Source organism: Nanorana parkeri, unplaced genomic scaffold (assembly GCF_000935625.1).
Source record: "Nanorana parkeri isolate BGI_ZX_2015 unplaced genomic scaffold, ASM93562v1 scaffold1979, whole genome shotgun sequence".
Lineage (NCBI taxonomy): Eukaryota > Metazoa > Chordata > Amphibia > Anura > Dicroglossidae > Nanorana > Nanorana parkeri.
The window spans coordinates 108,699-131,032 of record NW_017308247.1 but is presented as its reverse complement, the minus strand read 5'-3'; positions in this window follow the sequence as shown (position 1 = coordinate 131,032).

The window sequence follows — 22,334 nt, the reverse complement described above, 5'->3', positions numbered from 1 at the left end:
ATATAACATTAGCCTTGAGCTTTTGCAAACAAAAAAAAAATGCTCTGGGGCCCAAGAGCTTTTTGGAAGGAAAAGGCCTGGGGACTCAAGTCGTGAGATTTTAGTAAATGGACTTCCATATGGTTTAATTAGGAGTGATCTGGCAGCTAAGCATAGACAGGGAAGTGCTGACACTAAGTTTTATCTTCGATGACCTATAAAAAGTTTTATTATTATAGCCCTCCTGGTAATTGGAATTGGGTTACTTATATTGTAATGTGTACAGAGTAATGAAGGGGCTACTTTTCCTCCAATCCTCAAGCTTTTCATGTCAGAACCTCCAACATGGTCTTATTGAAATGGAGCATGTTGTTCCTCGTTGTAAATTTGAATGACTTGTGTTGTGTTGTGACCATTTCTCTCAGTTAAAGATTGTGCAGAACTTAATATACCTGGGGATTCAAGTCCAGCTGCCCAATGTAACTATGTATCTAATAATCGTCTTCCCATTACTGACACCTTACAGGCAAGGATGAAACAATGGATGAACGTACCCCAGTCCACTATGGCTAGAGTCAATATTTCTCCCAAAACTATTATACACTCTTGCTAACTCTCCCTGCCAAATTCTGTTTCCAACGGATCAACTCCATTTGTTCATCATTTCTCTGGAAAAAACAAACTCCTAGGAGTGGCTATTGAGACGTTACAACTTCCCCAAGCAATGTTAGGCCTGACTTTTCCTAATTTTTATTTCTACTATTTGGCTATCATTTGGCTTATACTATTTGGCTGCTCAGCTGGTTATAGTTCAATACTGAGCTGCTGGACTAGTAGAGCATCAGTGAATTATTAAAATGTGAAATACCACGTAAAAACTTTGAATTAACTACTAATCTACTAACACTAAAAGTAATTCGGAAAATATTGCGAGTGGGCTAAAGTGCACTCAGAGTACCTTTTAAAATCATAACGTAATAGTGTAACAATCCCTTCCATCTAGATTCATCAGGGCTTTCACTGACAGGCCCGCTAGAGGGCGGAGCTGGGACCACGGAATACACTATTCTGCATTGTGGTGGGAGTACTAGATGAATGTTTTGCCTCTTTGCCTCATCCTCTTCGTTCTTTAGAATAATCATGTCCGTTGGAAGCTATATTTGTCGAAGAATTCCTCTACTTAGTGTATCTCTCAGCTTTACAAAGTATTAGTGATGGATGGGGAACCTGTTTTCCCCCATTTACTGCATAAATGGGAAACGGATTTGGGTGTTTTAACCCATGTATCCTCCACAGCTTGTGCCATGGAAGAGTTGAATTATAAATTAATTTTCAGGTGGTATCTGTGCCACCCAGAGTTGTGGTCATCAAGACACATTGACGCATATCTGGTGGTTTACCCTAATATTGAGGCTTACTGGCATCAAGTGGCCGAATATATTGCAAAGATACAGGGCTTTGCCATAACGTTTGATCCATGGTGTATGCTGTTTCATTGTACTGATGATCCAATAGGCCAATACAAGAGGTCCCTTACTCCTCATTTACTTAACACGGCAAAGTCATTAATTTCTCTAAATTGGAAACAGGTAGCTACTCCTCCTTTGTATTTATGGTTTAAGAAAATGGATGCAGCGTGCTTCGTGGAGGAGTTGATTGCTACATCCGAAGACCAATACGAAAGAATTCCTACCATGTGGGCCTGTTTGGATTTTCAAACCACTGCTGATTATCCTAATGTGCTGTATTTGGCTCCTTCATGATCAGACTTTATTTCTAGAATTACTGAATACACGTGTTTTGCATGGTCGGGACCTCTCTCTCTCTCTTTCCTCTCTCTCTCTCCCCTCTTTTCTCTCTCTCTCTCTCTCTCTCTCTCTCTCTCTCTCTCCTTCTCCCCTTTCTCTTCTTTTTCTTACACATCTTTTTTGTTGTTCAATTTGCTCCTCTAAGTCTTAGGATTGTCTAATTGATCATTTGGTTATATCTTTTTCATCAATATTATTGGGGATATTGTTCTGTATTGTATTATATGACTAACTTTGTCTGTTCTTTGAAAATCTAATAAAATCTTAATGCACAATAAAAAAAAAAATATAGCGAGGCTCAGCTGGCAGCTTTAACCCCCTGTAAACAACATTTTTATCTAGGCTGGAATGGACCTTGGACTTGACTTGATGACACCTTGGACTTCGGCACATGGACAGTATCAGAAACCTACAGTGACCAAGCAAAACGTAATTTTGCAGGTTGTGGTAGGTATGGCAGTAAGTACAGAACTGGGAAAACCCAAGCAGACCTAGACACCGATATTACGTACAGTTTGTATGGATACATGTAAAAAATAAGGCAAAATAACACCCCACCTTTTACATGCTGACTCCCCATAGTCCCCCATTGCACTGCATACTATTTAGCATAAATCAGCATTTAGATCCCACTTTAACTTGATTTTCTATGTAGTCATGTGATCAAAAAAGCTAAACTTCATAGAGCAGTAACATAACCCACCAGCGTTCACTGCTCTAGCCGGGGTCGGAGGAGGAAATAATTCCTCCCCATCACCCACACGAGTTTTTATGATCATGTGACCATGTAGGAAACTGAGTGATAAAGGGAATTTCAATGTCAATTTATGCAAAATAGTGTCCAAGCAATGGGAAGCAGTGGGGACGTACCATGTAACAGGTGAGGTTTTATGTTGCCTGAACTTCTACTTTAAGTAATTATTATTATAAACACACATTTAGATTACATGCACACACATACTATGCATGCACATACACACAGATGAGGAACATGCAGCAGCAGACAAACAACTTGTACAGTCTGTAAAGCTGGGACTTAGAGGACCATTTATATTAGAAGAGGGTAGGAGTGTGCTGGGATCTTCTTTTGCTAGCATATAGACCTCAAAACTGTTCATTTCTAGGGTGGGTGACATTCCTAATAGTTCCCTAACTGCCCTCCTACTTTATAATATGCATCTGGTGCTGTGTAGAGAGCACCTCCTTCACTTCCTGCCTGACTGGCCCTTAGAGGTGCAGAATGCTTAACACCATTTGGATTGGGAGTGAAGGAAGTGTTCACGGTCTAAACCAAGTGTAAACAATAAATACATTTGAATTCAGGAGCCAGTATGTCCAATCCGGGAGCAAGCAGGGCATTTTTGGGAGCCGGCTCCATTGACAACAACAAAAAACCTCTTAAGTTAGGCCACAGCTACCTTGAACTGTGCTCCTCTTACAGACAGATCTCTTTATTGAATGTGGATGCAAAGCTGCTGGTGAAAATACTGGCTATAAAACTGAATGCTGTCATCTTTAAGCTGAAACATGGAGACCAGTCTGGGTTTATGCAAGGTGAGGGCACTGATATCAATCTCCACAGGCTGTTCACGGTCATGGATAGTGTTAGGAGGTCAGGTTTTACTGGTGTTGAGGCCTCTCTGGAAAAGGAAAAGGCCTTCAATTCAGTAGAATAGCCATTCCTCTGTCCTAGGTAAATTTGGCTTTCGTACAATCTTTCTTACCTGGTTACATTTGTTATACTCTGCTCCAACGGCACATGTAATGGCTCTCATGTTCAGCCTCTCTAGGGGGACACAACAAGGTTGTCCTCTTTTGCCTGGTTTGTTTGCTTTGGCCCTTGAGTCCCTCTTCTTCTCTGTCCTTCTTTTCTCTCTGAGTTTGCTGGATTTCACAAGACTTTCTTGCCCTCCTGGAACTGTTTTGTAAGTACATGCTGTTAATGTGGGTGTTACTGGCTGTATAGTGCCTTTTTTTTTGTTTTCTTTTGTATGTTTACACTTTATAACAATAAAGATTTCTGTAAAAAAAAAAAGTTAGCTGCCAACTATATTTTTAAGGAGCATTGGATACCTATCAATCTATACACACACATTACTCACAAAGCTCAACAAATCTGGATATCGAACCACCTGGGGGTAACTCCTTTTTTTTAATTAATTCTGCTTTTTTTGTGGAGGAAGATGCTACATACATCATAAAGAAAATGTATGAATGCAGATTTTTTAAATACTGTAAAAAGAATACTACATGTGATGCTCTATTCATTTTCTTTTATAGCATTAAGTTGGTTATATTAATATCAGATAGATAGCAATCAGTGGAGGTTATGAAATCCAGACCTCAATACAGAAAAGCAGGTGGGACTGGGCCAGCAATCCTGCCCAATATATATGTCTACTTGACTCAGTTCCATTTATATATAATATCCCCTGCTGTGCAATGCTTGACAATGATTCAGTTCCCTGCCACTTAACACTACTCATGACCATATATGTGACAGATGTGTGCTATCAAAAAATAGAAAACCGACTCTGAATTCAACTGAAGTTGCATTCCTTGAATCACTCAGGCTTAGTTATATGTTGTGGCTGTTTGGAGGATTCATATAATGTGTTGTGTCATAAATAAAATCTGAAAGTCAGATCTGCTATCAGTTCACCTAAACCAGTCTCAGGATGTAGTTTATGGGTTTGGATATGGTAATCAATGATCTATTAACCTGGATCCGATGAATTGCACATAAACACCCCGTTTCTGGAATCTCCTCACAGTACCACCATTGTATTTTAGTCAAATAAAGACAGTTTTGGTGCCATCTGATTTATGACATCTAAAAATTAAATGAATTAGGTTATAAATAAATAAGAATAGATATAAATAACCCTAAAGAATGCTTGATTTAACCTTTAAACGGCTCCTACTTGTAAAGAGCAATTTAGTGATATTTCCATTTAAATAATCCCCCTAAGCCCCAGAGTGTAGCCAGCACAGTCACCTTCTTCTACTCCTACAATTTTTCTTTTGTGCAACCCTGCCTGGCACTACATGGCCTTTGACTCCTACACATCCCAGCTGGGTCCTCCATCTAGTATGCTCACATACCACTACTCCAGTAATTCCAATAGATAGTCCTTACTGGGTTGCCCTCAGCCATCCAGTAAAGACCATCCATAGGAATGCATGGGGACATGGTGCATGTGCATAATAGGCAGAGGACCTGGCTCGGATATTTTGAATACAAAGTTGTTCTTTAAACATAATTTTAACACCAATCAATATCAATATTTTCACCGCCTAAATATAACAGGCCACAAAATGCACAAGGAAAAACCATCAACAAAAAATGTGCATCAAATACTACTAAGAAGGTATATCTGTGCTGTGCCCTATTATTTTGGGGGATGGGATGCATTTTTTTGCGCGGAACTGTAGCACCCAATATTAGTTTTTGCTGAATAAGTTAAATCTTGATACATACACACTTGAAGTTTCTCTTCTCAAACACATTGCTGTACAGTATGTTGTATATTAAATCTGAAATTGGGAGTTTCTTGTATTGTGCATGCTCCCCAATCTCTTGCTTCTTATTCTCAATCTCTGAGATGCCACAGAGGGGCTCTGAATTGCGGGGTGTGTGGGAAGGGTTTTGTGTATCAAAAGCGTGGATGGCCAAGACTACAAAATTCTTTGGCAGGTTAAACCAATAAACATACTGTATCAACCAAGCATTTAACTAAAAAAAAAAAAAAAAGCAAACAAATTATAAAAATAAGATTAAACGAGGGCAGGCGATTTTTTTTTTAGTTCTCTCCTACCTATAATTTGGGTCAATCTTGGCTGGATATTTTTATCCAAATGGTTTGCTCTCTATTTGTTCCTGGAAAGCTTTAGAACCCAACTACATGCCCCCACCGATGGCCCCCATATGTTTTTTATATTTTTTCTATACCGTTTCCATATTTTTTCAGGTCCATGATGCCCTGCACTCTCAGTATATACTTAACCTTTGGGGCTGAAAGAATTCAAGTGAAATGTGAGCCCCAATACAGGTGCTAGGAGTCCAAAGTCTTCAATTAAGCATCTAATGACAACCAGTATTCACATACAGCCAACGCGATTCCAAGTCCAAAAACATTCCCTTCATCAGGGCTTAAAGAAGCCAAGACTGTGGAAGGGCTAAGACATCTGAAAGCCGTTTAGTATTGCATTGCTGATTTAAGAGGAAAGAAGATATTTTCTTGCCTTTCTCATCAGTAGGGATGGTCTGCCGGTTCGGACATCGGCCGTTCGCCGAACTTTATGGGATGTTCGGTCTGTTCGACCGTGCAACGCCCCATACTGCAAAGAGCCCTCTGAAGCTCTAATTGGTTAAAGACTTGCATCTGACTACAGGTCAGGTGCAAGACTTTGCCCAGTGAGGGCTCAGTACTCATTTGGAGCCATGATTGGGCAAAGCCATGATGACTCTGCTCAATCATATCTCGCCTATCAGATGCCAGGAAACTACACAATTGTTTATGTTTTGACAGCATCTGTCAAAATGCCATTATTCGGCGGGGAGCGGACGGGACGGCTGTCGTCGTTTTTTTTATTTTTTAATATTTCTACTTATTTTTTATTGTTTTATTTATTATGTCGTCGTGGACAACGCTGGGTGCCATGATTGACCCTGGAATATGTCGGTGGATCTATTTTTTTTTAATATAAAAGACTTGTCAAAAACATGTCTTTTGTTTTATTTTTAATTGTAGGATTTTATCAAAAGTCTGGACTTTTTCAATTCCAAAGTATTTTATTCGTTTTAATGATCAATACAGAAATAGCATTAGTATATGACAAATGAGCACGGTTGTTATTCAGCCGAGGAATAGAATCAGGTTGCAATATTTAGAGCCTTCTGCTCGACACATGGAGCTATTCCTCGCAGGAGTGTCAAGGAGCTTACAAATACTGTGGGGACGAGCTATCTCGCGGAGGTGTTATTCCAATGTCGACCGCAGGACCACGGGGGAGCCCAGCTGGGTAGCAGTCCCCATGATCCGGGATCGAAAGTATCGCTAAACATTAATACAAGGGGAGTAGGTTAAGAGGAAGAGAGGGAGGAACAGTAGGATCGCAATAGAGAGGAGGAAGGGGAAAAAGTGTTGCACCGAGGTCTCTAATAGTCCTAAATGTACGCGAGACTCTCCAGAGGAAGGTCAGGGTGTGCGTAGGAGATCCATGGGTGCCAGACTTTCTGGAATTTCTTTTGGGTGTCCAAGAGGATACTAGAGAGCTTCTCATTTATGAAGAAATAATCTATTCTGCTTCGCACATCAGCAAAAGAGACAAATTGCGTCCGCCAGGCTTGGGCTATAGTTTGTTTAACTGCTAGAAGGACAAAAATGGCCACTTTGTATTGGGAGTTTGTGAGAGACGGTGGCTTAAAGTGTAGAGGCCATGAACCATGGGTCCTTCGCGGTTTTTTTAACCTAGATAAAAACAAGCACTTAACCCTTGCAGTGCGGGTGTACCCCCACTGCAAGGGTTCAAAATGTTTCCCCCAATTCCTTTTTTAAGCTCTGATTAATGGCTGAATTAGTCCTCTTCCAGCCTGTTCTAACATATTCAAAGATAGTTAACTTCAACGCTCATTTTAAAGTCAAATTTAGCTTCTGAGTAAGTGGCAACTAAGAAGGCCAAAATGAATGTATTAGTGAAAGAACTGGGAATTCTGTACTTCATCCAAGATAAATAAATTTTTCTTATTGAGACTTCTCTATAATTTCGATCAGTAATTGACATACTTTCAGTTGCATTATTCAGCTTAGCATGGTAATTACATGTAATCTACGGAAACCATATTTCCCTATGGATTTTGTATAGGACATAAAAAGAAAGTCACTTTTTTTTTTCCACACAGCAAAAAAGTCCATTAAATGAGGGCTTTGCTGGTGTTAGATAAAGGTTACGGCAGTTTAATTAAGTGGCGCGTGAACAGTAAGGAAAAACTAAAACTTTAGCTTTGCCAAACTAGAATGAGCGAATAATACATGTATGGGTACAAAAACTATTTATAGAGTGCAAAAGTTTTGGTATAGACCTAGGGCACCTTTGGGCAACTAAATAATATGTTTGAGCAAAATAAAAAAAAATTAAAAACACATTGTACATCTCTATAATAAATGCACATTTCCCAATTTCCCTCCCCCTAATATTAATGTCGGCACTTACCTTAAATGATGTCTCTTAATCCGATCTTTTTTCCTGTAATTTTCAGCCTTCTCTCCAGTGCTGCGGCGGGTCTCCGATCCAGCGCTGACTCCTCTGTCCTTGCTGGCACTTCCTGTCCCACGGTGTCTGCATGCGGGTGCATGAGTCCATAGACTTACCTTGTGTCCCTCCTCGTCTCCCGGCCGAAAATCCGAATTGTGCATGCGCCCGCCCCAAGATGCTTTGCGGCCGCCCGAGCATTTTCAGATTTTCGGACGGGAGCGCGCGGTAAGTTTAAACCGCTTTTAAATCGTTTTTTTTTCTTGCTAGCAGTAGATATATGCAAAAAAACGTGAGGGTTTAGAAACCCTTTAACGAGATGATGAGAGGGGTAGGTACTCTGTAGTCCAGCATAGGAGAGCTGGGCAAGGCTGACAGCACTCCTTAGGATTCTACCAGTCGTCTGCCAGAATAACAGGGCACTCCGAAGAACACCCAAATGCACTAAAGCAATTGCCGCTACCACACCTCATGCCATATAAAAAATACAGGTCATATGTTCTTTTGTCTTTTTTTATGCTATAATAACATACTTACAATCCCAGAGGATCCAGCATTGCTCTTTTCTCTTGCGCTGATCTCCTCCTACATGACCTGTCCTGCGCCACCATGTTCCTTTTCCATTGGGAGCCCACTTTATTTTCCGGGTTCTTGTACCTGCCCCTGGATGATGTGGCACCTGATGCATTTTGCTGCTCAGCGGGGGAGCCTGCTGGGATATGCGTCGTCGTTATCCCAGAAGGCATTCTTGCAAGCACGGAGGCAGGGGTTGGATCGACCATAGGTAAAATCATTTTTTTTTTTATATTAACAATTTAAAAAAGATGTTGTGGAGAAGGGAGGATTGGGAGGGATAGTGGAAAAGGCAATTTTGGAGTGAATGTCTGCTGTCATATTTATACTGTAATGTAATGAACATAGGGGGAACACTGGTGCCTGGCTTTCTTATTCTGATCCTTCTACCATACTGTCATTTTCTAAAGCCACAGGTCCACTTCCATCACTGACCAAAAAAAGAGAACAAAAACAGTATAAATAAAAAAAAAAAGAAAGACCATGTGCTCAAATGTACCAAAGTTTCTAACTCATTAAAATCCTTTCAGAGCCTAAATTGCGATTACGAGCCATAGCACTTAAAACTCAGCCTTGTTATTCTGTGTATTATGGAATGCTTTAACCGTGCATGCACAATCAATTTATCACAGCTAAATGCTACAAGAAAAGGCATCGTATGGCTGTTTTGTCTGAGCCGTATAATGCAGCACTTAAAAAAAAAAAAGGGAGGAAGCTTGTCTTGGAGCTACAGGTCAGACTGGAGCAGAGGCACAACCAGATAATTGGAACATGTCTTGCTAATGATCCACACTTCAGCATTACAAAAGAAGAGCAGATACTTCTGAAGATAGGAAATATTTAAAGATGGCTTCAGTAATCTAAAAATGAATTGCATATTGCATATTAGGATATCTCTCCAGCACTATGCTGAGATTGTCAATGATTATAGGCAGTTTTAAAGGGAAGCTATAATATATGTTTATTATTTTCGCAATTTTAGCTATTATTGTAAGTTTACTTAAATAATTTTTGCTGAAACTTTATTATTTTAGGTGCTTGCTGTACCATATTTTACATTACCTTCCTTCTGGTACCTTCATGTCAGGTACATCAGATATGAATATAACAAATTCTGGTTGATTTTGTAACAGAGTAAGGCATGTTCACTTTGCAAAGTTAGTGGATGAGGTGAAGCTAAGTGAGGGCCCATTCACACCCCAGCATTCATGTTACTGCATGCATAATACAAGTGTGCTGGCATGCATTGTAATACTCACTTTGCTGCAGTGGTTGTTAACATGCAATACATCGATTTATTTTTTTAAATTTCCTTTTTAACTTATTTATGGAAGTTTTGCCCAGCGCATAGCCAGCTGGATGTCCTTCGCACAGCACTAGCGCCCCTAGATGGCTCTGATGAGTATAGGAAATCCTCAACAGCTAGTGCCATACGAAGAACATCTGCCTGTTTATGTTTTACAAATGACACCCCCAATCAAAAGCTAAAAATTAAATTAAAATACAATAAATCAATGCAATGCATGTTAACAATCATTGGAACCGCATCCACGCAGTGTTGATCTAGGAATACCTTTCTGATTTTAGTGTGAATGTACAGAGAACATTCTATACAACAAAACTCCCTAAATTATCCATGTTTGGAAAATTTCCATCCCCTTAACCAAGTGCCAAACCTTTGAGGGCAAAAATCAGACCAATGAAAGAAAATGTAAAACTCTGAATACACTAAAATAGGTGGTGCTACACCTTTGCTTACCCTAGAGTTATGTAACATAGTATTAAGATGCCCATATACCTTACGAATATCGGCCTATTTACGCATGCAATTGCGTTTTCATCAGATATTCGTAAGGTTGATGGGCAGTGTACAACTGCAAATACTGTACAATCGATTGACTTTTGACTAACCAGCAGGTTAGAAAACTCCGGTCGATCGGATGATTTTCCCAAGGTTGGTGGCGTTTCCGTACGTCAAAATTCGTATGATTTACACTACACATGCGCAGACGAAAATACGTGCGGTTGATTACCGCAATTCGTCCAGGTGCTTTCTTCTAATTACCTCTGATCCAACCTTGTGATAATCGGGGCAGGATGGGGCTGCCGTACGAAAATCGTACGACGGTTAGATCATTGGATGAAAATTTTTGTCCAATGATGGCAAGGTGTATGGGCAGCTTTACATACATACAATTCCTACTTAATTACATCATTCCCTTTGTGACACCTATCCTGGATCTCTGCTCTGAGGTCGGCAGGTCAAATCAAATCACAGTGGATGGGATTTAAAAGGGAAAGCCGCAGCTGTGCAAGTCAAAATGCTTACATAGAGAAGTGCATACATAGAGAATAAACTAAAGTACATAGAGAAGTATATAGAGAATAAACTAAAGAATATCTGGCAGGTAAAAATAGTTTGTGGAGATGATACAAAATAATAGACATGTTACCCTGCATGCCCCTGTATCTGAAATTTGATTTGGTTCAATATTCGTTATTCGGATTTCAGATCCATTTGAATTTCCGTTTTTTGTTTGGATCTATTTGGATGGGGTTCTTTAATTAAAAATTAACGTAATTCATTTTTTTTGTTGGGGGGGGGGGGGTCCATCATTTTTGTTTTGTACTAGTCATCTTAGTGCAGATCGGTCTGTAGAATAGACATAAAGGTCTTTTTAGGCCCTTAGTACCTCAGGCCAAACCCAGGGGGGATACAAGTTGAAATCTTTGACAACAGGGCAAGGAATGAGACCTAGAAGAAGACGCCGCCTGTCCATATACTGAAAGAACAACTTGGCAATGGCACAGCGGCGAGTCATATTTATACAGCCGGCTAAAATTAGCCTTTTGTGGAAGACAACTTGGCACAAGAATAAAGCTTATATGCTTTCTAAGAACCTACAATGCTGCAACAATGCAAAGCACCTTATAACTCTCTAACACTCTGAAGCCATTAGGTTCCTAGCAAAACAATCCCCCATGATCATTTAAAGGCCAATAAAGCCTCATGCCTTTTTATCTCTTTATAGTCCTGACCTGATGCATATTAGGATTTGTGGCTACTTTACATCACACACAAGGACCATGGGCAAACAAAGGTAGCCCCCCTCCAGAAGGAAGGGACAGTGTCAGCACCAATTCAGAGATGATTTGAGGATCTACAGCCGAGTGATACACATATAAGATACATTTTTGTCAATAGTTAAGGTACTTGAATGTATTTTTAAGATTTAACTCCTGAGTTTAGTGTCACTTTAATATTGGAGACACCACCACCACTGGAGAAGAAGACATAAGGACATGACATGAAAGATTTGACAAATGTGAAAGGAGGTGTGGAGGGCGGGGGCACAGCTTTTTTGGTGGTTGAGACTAGAGATCTAGTTTAACAACATTTAATTTTAAAATGTCCAAATAAGTACACTAGATCTACCCTTAGCATTGTATGTCACTTAAAAGCCTGACTGCAAAATCCCTTTCCTACAAAGCCCAGAATATGTATGTGGTGGAGGCGTGATTGTCTATTTCAGATCGCCAAATAGAAAGAACTCTCATTGCTGTCAACACACAGTATACTAAACAAGGTTGCATGTTTTAAAGGTCTTTGAAAGGTTACTTGGTGATAGTAATCTATATCAATAACTGGTATGCTCTACACCAGTTCAATATTCAGACCCCAGGGAAATTTTCTAACCAGCCGTACAGTGAAGTCTTCACTCTTCACCAGAGATGAGGACTTGCTGTTTAAAGACTCATGAATAAGGTATGCTCTTACACACGCTTTCTGCATTTCTAATTAAGCCTACTTTCTTTTTGGATCTCTTTGCCCATATACTCTATATAGATATTCTCCAGCCAGGGGCAAAAATACTAATTGAGTAGACTGTGCAGCTGCATAAGGACGCTCTAGGAGTAGGGGGCCCATTTATACTACTGTATATGTTGGCCAGGCAGTTGTTGGGATCTGGGTGGTGTGCACTACCACAGTTGCATATAAGACCATGAGATAGTTCAGGGTATCAAAATGACAACTCTGCTTGCATGTATATCAGGTGGTTAGCACTTCTGCCTTGCAATTCTGCATCTGCAAGGATTTCCTTTGGGTGCTCCAGTTTTCTCCCACACTCCAAAGATGTTCTGGGAAGTAATTGGCTTCTGTCTAAATTAGCCGTATATGTGTGTGCAATAGGGACCTTAGATTGTAAGCTCCATGGGGGCATGGACTCATGTAAAGTGTTGCATAAATAGTCAACACTAAATAAATATCTGTAATAAATAGATTCTATACAGAGTGACTATGTGTTTCCCCTTGGGCAGTATATGAATGTGGACCCTAAAAATTCCTCTTAGACAGGGGCCCTTTAAAGATTACGTCCACCACTGACTCCAATGGAGATATATTTTACTGTGTTCAGGAGCATAACAGTAAATTCTTAAGAACTATATCTCTGAATTTAGCACAGACAGCATCACAGAGCTGAGTCATGTCCCAGGGCAAAGGGAACTGTCAGCTCTGTCTGAACACATAAATCTGTGCTATAAGACACAAAGAAGCTGCAAACAAAAAAACAGTATAAGGAGAAAATGTTGCAGGAGGGCAAATACAAAGTTATAATCAATGAATTAAAGAGAAGCGTTCAAACAAAATAAGGAAAATACAAGATTTCCAACTTTCAATTGAATGTTAGAGACACATTGAGATACTGCATGTCAGTCATATAGGTAAAAAACACTTTAGTCCCTGAGCCTTTTTTCTCCCTATATCCTGCTTAGGTCCCAGAGCTTTCTCCTTCTTATACCCCCTTAAGATAGTATTTCTCCCTATACCCCCCTTAGATCCCAACCCCCTCTCCCCCCATTATCCCCCATAAGTCCCAGAGTTTTTTTTTCTCCCTATGAACCCCTTGATACCCAGAACCTTTTCCTCCCTATACCTTCTTTAAATCCCAGAGTGTTTTCCTCCTTATGCCCCCCATGAGTCCCCGAGCCTTTTCCTCCTATATCTCCATTAGACACCAGAAAATGTTCTTCCTTATACCACTCTTGGGTTCCAAAGCCTTTTCCTCTGTATGCCCTTCATTAAGTCACATAGCCTGTTCCTCCTTATATCAGCTTAAATCATAGAGCCCTTTCCTCCCTATACCCTATACCCTGCTTAGGTCCCAAATCCTTCTCCTTCCTATACCCCCTACCCTTGAATCCCAGAGATTTTAGATCATTCCTCCTTACACCCCCGTAGGTCCAGGAGAATTTTCCTCCCCATACTCCACTTGAATTTAAGAGCCATTTTCTAGAACTACATCAACCTTAGGTCCCAGCGCCTTTTTATTCCTAAACAACTCTTAGGTCCAGGAGCCTTTTTGGCTTCTACCAGTCCTCTGCCACTATATCCCCATTTTGTCACCATTCAAATTACATTTGAATGACCCAGGCTTGTGACATATTTAATTTCTGTCAAAATCACTGTCAAAAATGTAAGTGATGGGTAGTGCTTTGAGAGTAAACAACCTGCGATTTTTACCTATTAGGGTTACAACGTAGAGGTGAATGAGGGTAACTATGTAATATTCATAAACACTATTTTGTAGTTAGAGATTAGTTCAGTGAAATGTGTCGGCTGTCATTGCTAGTTGCTTGGCTGTCATGCTGATTTAACAATTTCAATACTTCCTGACCCCCATGACAAATAAGCCAGAAGAAGATTTAAAATTACTCTAATTTCAGTTGCTGCATGCTTGCATATTCAAAAGCACTTCAACAAATACAGTTTTCCATAAAAGTGGATGCCAATGCTATAACCATAAAAGCAACTAAGCAAAGGATCTTTGTGCCATTTATTAACAATATTATCATCTTAAAAAACAACAAGAATGTACCTTTTTAGCTTTGTTTTTAGCAGTGGTCATGTGACCCCTTCCTCTGTTCTCCCGTGATCATGGCTGCAGGGTGGAGAGTAGCAGCAGCACTAGAAGGAGACACTGGAAGGGGAATTTCACGCAGGGTTGCCACCTTTTGTTCAAGTGAAACCCAAAAACTCTAGCGACGCGTGGACATTTTTTTCTTGGAAGAATGAGTCATGGCTTATTCATATGTAAATAGCGCCACCCATTCATATGTGAATATCAAAGCTGAGACTTTTTTCAGTGGGGGGCAGTAGCCCCTATCTTAATTTTGGCTGCCCCTGTCTGACTGACATCTTGTGTCCGGGTTTCTGCTGCCATGAAACCTGGACACAGCATTCAAAACCCAGACTGTTCGGGTGAATCCTGGACAGGTGGCTACCCTAGTTTCACGTCCCATCACCCCCTTCTACTCTTCCTACAGTTTGATCCAGCTGTCAGTCTACAGAGGAGAAGCAGAGCTGTGACGTAGGGGTGAGATACAGTCTTGTAGTTACATGGAGATGCAAAAGAGGCACTGGTGACAATACTGTAATAGATTCAGAAGTGATTTCTACAGGGTTGTAACCCTTCTGAAGAAATTGACCCTACACCATCATTGCTGGGAGGATCAATAGGTATGCCACAGGGATAATGAAGGAAAGCACACATGTGACATACATGTACAGCATCCTACTAAGCCTTAACCATTGCAATGCCAAGTTTTATTGTATTTGCCTGGGCATGCACTTAAAAGCTGACTGCCTACAGTGACTGTCAGTTTCCCAATGATCTTCTATCACATCCTCTTTAATTTCAGCAGCTTTTCTGCGCTCATTATGAACAATGTCCCGCAGCGAAGTAAGAAATATGTAAAAAATGTACAGGTGTCAGGTTAGCGGGTCTTTCTCTGCTTCCAGGCACTTTCCATCCCGTGTCTTTCATATTCAGCTAATCACTCTTAAATGAGATCTTTTTTAATCTGCAGCTTCATTTTTCAAGAAGGCAAGAACTGACAGTGTGAATGTCATAGTTATAGATTGTTTTTACATTATGTCAGTGGGGACCTCAGATCTGTATATAGGGCCTCAAATGTGGCCCCTCAAGTCACCAAAGGGCTGCATATAGTATTCACGGACTGAATATCTGCTATAAAAATGGTCAGAGCCTATTATACAGGAGTGATTGGAGACTGGAGTCATGCTGTAGGAGACAGTCAGGGATGAGGGTCATGTTAAATGAAACTGCTTTGGATCACTGCTATTACAGCCCCTTTACAAATCAATGTTTCCACTACTAACTACTGGGGTCCAAGGGGCGCAATGTAAACACCAAAAAGGGTCGCATGTTGGGCACCAGGGGTTTAGATAATTATGAATAATGCTTGTGCGCACAGAGTGACACAAATTACAAACACATATAACGTAAAAACTAAAAAAAAATCCAACTCACTCAAAAACATATAATACATAATATAGGACCACATGTGATACAAATGATATTAAATATCTATAAGTTCTATCCCACTCCTAATATCCATATCCATTTAGAATGTTGTAAACTTCTTAATGAAGATGCCCATAGGATGTACCGTACTTCCTCAATGCACTGACACAATGTAAAACATCTCGGGGAGCCCGCTGTCTGAACTACAACTCAACATTAGAACAATGTCACATTATCATTGCTTCCGGGAAGCAATGCATGATGGGAAATGTAATATTGAGAAATGGAGATTGCTTCACATCAAGCTGCAGGGAAAGAGACCAAAAGCAGACTGGGAATCCAGTAGGATGCACCGATACTTGTATCTGTGCTGAGTATTTGGGTAATATCAGAACTTCCAGTCAGAGGGAGATTTCCTCTGACCGGCAGTGCCGCGAGGGAAAATTTTATTTATTATTTATTATTGGTATTTATATAGCGCTGACAATTTATGCAGCGCTTTAAACAGTGCACATTCACATCAGTCACTGCCCTCAAGGAGCTTACAATCTAAGGTCCCTATGTCACATGCATACTGTACATACGAGAGCCAATTTAGACAGGAGCCAATTACCTACCAGCATGTCTTTGGATGGAGCTGGCCAAACAGGAGGCCGAGCGGTTAATGACCCGCCTCCCGGCTTCCTGATTGGCCAAAAAGCCGGCTCGATGATGATTGGCTTGGAAGCCAGTTTTGCCGGCCAATCAGCATGGAGCCAGTCAAACAGCGTGGAGCCGGCTTCCCGGTTAATCACGAAGCTGTTCAGCGAGTAATGACATGCCAACCAGCTTCCTGATTACCTGGGAAGCCCATGCTAGCGGAAGTACCGGTATCAATACTCAGTATCGGCGAGTACCAAAAGATAAATATCAGTACTGGTACTCGATACTGAAAAAACGGTATTGGTGCATCCCTAGAATCCGGGAAGTTGATGAAAGTGATGGGCAGGCGGAAGGCAGCACTCACTACATAAAAGGGATTTTTGCCGATAAGCTTTGATTGCATTATCACAAACAACTCTAGTATGTATTCCTATTACCATGCTGATGTTATCATAAGAAAATGATTTGTTTGGACTTTACAACTCATTTAAAGAAACACCAGAAACCTTGATCATTTTCTGATCAGAATTAAATTAAGTAATTCAGTAATAAGAAGCATAGGCTTAATGACGTGCAGCACACTCCACCGATGACAGCACACAGTAGAAGCCATTGTGCAGAGTGTCACTCAGCCGGTCATAGAGCTCTGGTGATAAAAAACAAAGGGCTGACAATGTGCGTAATGAAAAGAAAATTAACCACAGCTTAATATCCTGCAAATGACATTCTGTGGATCTCAAATATACACTATGTCAGCATGTTAATAACATCTCTCTGTAAATTGCTAAACTACAAACCTGCATAGTTAGTGAAGTGATAAAACTTAATTACCTGTTAAAAGGACAGATTTCATTCTGCTGGTGATTCAGAGATGGAGAGAGACAATACGGGCAGTAGCAGGTGGGATCAGATCAGGTGGCTTTTATTACTAGAAAGCATTAAATGTCTGCTGAAAAATGAGCCCATCCTCATACAAAATTCTGATTAACAGGGTAAAAGTCAACTGAGCCGTTTGGTCATTTATTTTACAATTAAAAACTGTAAATACATTATCAGCACATAGGGGGCTTATTAATGGCAGAGAGCAGATCCTGCTATCAATTGGACACTACAATGTTAGTATTTTATGCTTTATTCATGCAGAGTGTGGTGAGGAACCTGCAGTGCTGCAGTGTCCAAAGGAGTGTTCTCTGCATAGTACTCCAGAAAACACCCCGTGATTGGTGGAGAACCTGGAGAGCCTGAGACTGTGTCTGTGCACTTAGATCAGAAGGAGATCAGCACACTCCCACACTGATCTTTGCTCCGATCACTGGACCTGGAAGTGATGTGTATTACTCACTACTGGTTTTAGTGTTTCATTTCTCCAGCTGCTGTGGCTGTAGAAGAAGCTGGTGAAGCACAATCTGTGCTTCATCAGCTTATTTGGGTTCCATAGGTGACATAGGGGGTCTAACAGACCCCTGATGTCTTCATAAGGAGGACATGTTCACATAGGACATGTCACATCACTTGTTAGCCCCTTATGTGATAGCAATAAAGTTAAGTGAAAAAAAAGCTTAAAAATTTAATTCACATATAAAAATAATTAAAGAATAAAACTATTTTTTTTAAACAATCCCCTGCCCCCATGTTCAGGCATATGCAGACACATGTCAGGTACAATTGCACCCCATGTGTTACATATCACTGCGAAGGTTGAAGTGAGAGCAATACTTCTAGGGCCATTAATCATTGCTAGCACTAAATTGTTGAGCGTTAGAAGATTTTAAACATTGCCTATGGGCAATTTGGGGAATTGTATTTTTTTTTACACTTCATGGGCACATGCAATTTAAAGGCTTAACATGTTTGGTATCTGTTTACGCGACACAATCCCATCTTTTATACTTTACCAAACAATTGGGTATTATATTACGTTTCTGTCCACTTATTTTCATTTTAATGTATTTGCGCAAATATTGTGCGACATAGCCAACAATTCAGATTTTATCACGTCTGTGCAAAAATTAGGAAATTGTTCTGTACGGCAAGTGGTTAATGTTGAAGTTGGTACACAGATCATTCATCATACTGTATCACCAAAAACAAACACATTTGCAGAGCGTGTTCTGAACCACCAGAATTGAAAGAATAAAGGGGCAGCTTCAAGTGCATATTGGCTGCATGACATTTCTCATGTTGTGGTTCCTAATGGTGACAACTGTGGACTATGGCTGCATAACGTGTGTTAAAACGCCCCATTATAGTCTCAAATGGAAGTTCCCACCAGGGAGCATAACTGGGAGACAGGTATAGAGTGTTGTTGTCCTGAGAAAGGACCTTCATGGCAACATCACCACTTATTATCAGTTTATACAAGCTGCAGGTTTTACAACACCAAAGTGTACCTTTGAAATTATATCAACATGTTAAAGCTTCGTGCATCAAGTGACACTGCTAAAATAAACTAAAATAAAAAAATCCTTTGTGTTTGTTTTTCATTCATCCATTAACCCTTTCGCTGCCAAGCCCTCCAGAACATTTTTCAAATCAGCTGGCCAAGCTAGCACTTTTGTAGGTCCGTATGCCGTACGTCCTTGGCAGCGAAAGGGTTAAAGGAGAACTATGAGATGAGTGATTTCCACTCACCTCATAGTTCTAAGCCGACCTGTGACAATGAGACTGTCACAGGTCGGCTCAGTAGATGGGGAGGTGAGGGAAAACATATCGGGTTCCCTCACCTCTCGATCCTGTCACGGCTCTCTGCCGTGACAGGGGAGGGGCTGGATTCCCCCCTCCCCGCTCCGATCTGCCAGCGCTGACTGGCGGAACGGACGGGGGAGGGGGCGGGTACAGCTGGCTCTGCCTCTAGGTCTACGTCGGGATCCGCTCCAGGTGCGACGTCTCAGTATACCGCGAGCTGTAGCTCACGGTATACTGAGCTTAGGGTAACGGGAGGACGCTAGTTTGTGTCCTCCCGTTACCCTAAGGAGAACTATGGGGGAAAACACTGACCCCATAGTTCTCCTTTAAACGTTAGCATGTGTGTTCATCCCTCCTCCTAGATCCAACATCACTAATGCAACATAGTTATACAAATGTGAAAAGAAATGTGAAAACAATGTTAAAGTGTGTATAGGATCTTAATTAGGGATGCACCGATACTAGTATGACGCCTGATTGTTCCCACATAGTATGTGGCACATATATATATATTTTTTTTTTTGAATAGCCCAGGAGTGGGGGCCGGGAGGTGGAACTGCAGGAGAGGATGGTAGAAGATATCTTCCGTCTCCCTGTAATGTTGGGGCAGGGAAAACATTTGACATCACCAATGCCTGCAGAAGAGGAGAACCCCTGACCACAGTCTGGACACAGGCCAATCACTGACCTGGACTGGGCTATTACTTGAAGTGGATGCACCGACCTCAGAGCCATAACTGAGTCAAGGTCGATGATCAGTCCGCATCTGGACCTCGGGCCAGACAGGGCCAGACAAAGGGCTGGACATGGCCGGTTGGCTATAAAATGTCCACGTCTGGTGTAAGGCAAACTTAATTTTGATTGATTCAGTTAGTGCAGCTGTAGAATTTGATCTGTTTTGGCCGCTGTGAACCTTGTGTTGAAAATGACCAGTGCTAGACCTTCATGCTGAGAACAAATGTATCAACTTCAAACAAATGTTGAACATCAATGTGTTGATGAGATGTTTGACTCAAAGAGTTGTGGATTTGTAACCCTTTGACATTGATTGTAAATTTTGGGGCTTTTTCATTTTAGGCTTAGTGCTCCTTTCAATCCACCACCCCACTCCATGCAAGGGATATCCTGTGCCGGTCATGCTCTTCGGTGTCAAGTTAAGACAACATTAGTTTGGCAAAGATATTTAACGTCAATGAACTTTTGAGCTGCAATATTTTTTTAATCTAGAGCAGGAGGGGCTTTAAATCATGTATATTAATTGTAAGAGAATATTTCAAGAGTGGTTCCAAAACACACAAATGTATCTGTAAAACAAGGAAAGGAAAAGCCAGAATGAGAATACCTTCTGTGTTTAATCCCACAGAGGACAGTCTGTTGGCGGAGGGTCACGAGTATTGCTAACATGTGTTCCACATATGTTTTTGTTTGCAAGTAACAATCACTCCATGGAGAAACCTTCACACCAGATGGAGATATGTACGCTTTTAACACAAGTCACTTAAAAAAAAAAAAGTGCAGAATTTCACAAACTGTTTATGACATCACATGCCTACTCTGGTGTCAATGTGCCAGAATTCAAGAAAATTCCTAGAATTTCAAGCTGGCAGTGCTTGTGAAGGAGCTAAACTGCTACAGCATTTTCAATATAAATGATCAGCAGATGAGGACATATCAAAATTATATTTAAACCCAAAAACAAAAATGTTATTTCAGATGAAGACATATCAAATGTATATCTAAAGCCAGGAACAAAAATGCAATTTCAGGTGAGGACATATCAAAAGTATATCTGAACCCAAAAACATAAATGTAATTTCGGATGAGGACATATCAAAAGTATATCTAAAGCCAAGAACAAAAATGTATTTTTTTCTTTATCATTATAAGTTATAATTTTTATAAAAGTTTGCATATTATTTATAGCATCTTACCAATCCCACAATATTTATTTATTACAGGTATTTATATAGTGCCGACAATTTACACAGCACTTTACATATTGTACATTCATTTAAGTTGCTAAGGTCTCTATCTCACATGCATACAGAGCTGATTTTTGACAGGAGCCAATCAACCTTCCAGCATGTCTTTGGACTGTGGGTGGAAACCAGGGTACCCAGAATCAAACCCACACAAGCACAGGGAAAACATGCAAACTCCTTGCAGCTAGTGTCTTGACCAGTCACATCTTTTCGCCTTGATGAAGGGACCCTGTGTGGCCCCGAAACGTTGGCTTTTTTTATTGTGACAATTTGTCCAAATAAATGGACATATTGAATGATATTACTGAGTGCTGTTGATTCCTGTCTTCTGCCTTGACCAGGATACAAACAGGCCTGTATCCCTTTATTAACACCTGGTGATCCTGCCAGTAACACACATTCTTTCCTACTAGGGTGACAACGCTTATTCACCATGAAAAACCTACAAAACACCTCCCTCTCACCTCTTCTCCATGACAAAAGAGCACATGCTCTGTAGTCCACAGAGAGAACTGGGAACAGAGTTAAATGATAACAGCACAGCAGAGGCAGACAGCACAGCATGTTTTTAGCTTGCAAGTTTTCGGGCAGGATTAACTGGTTGTTCTCTTGCATATATTGAAGAAATACAACAAAATACATTCAGTGGTATATTTAGCATACCAAAAGGAAGCAAATAACAGAAGTTCATGGTTAGGGTTTCATTCACTTTCAAACATACTTGCCGCAATGAAGAACTATTCAGACTGAGCATATCATGAGAAAATCCGTAAACTCAAGTTACCGCATATAAAAAAAAAAAAGATATAGTACATCTAGAGAGATAGGTAGCTGAAGATATTCTAATCTCAGCTTTTCCTGTAAAAGTTGAGTTTACACTTTCCTCGAGTGTATTAAATTATGGGAATGGGGGGCTCAGAAGACGAGAGAGGGAGAGGCACAGCACTGGATGTACTAGTAGAGATGAGACTGGGCTTGGTGCACACCCAGTTAACTCAAGGTCGCTCAAAATTCTGACTGCTACCTCCTCCTCCTGTCCCAATCAGTTGTGGGGGTTCCACAGCTATACATCACAAAGGGAC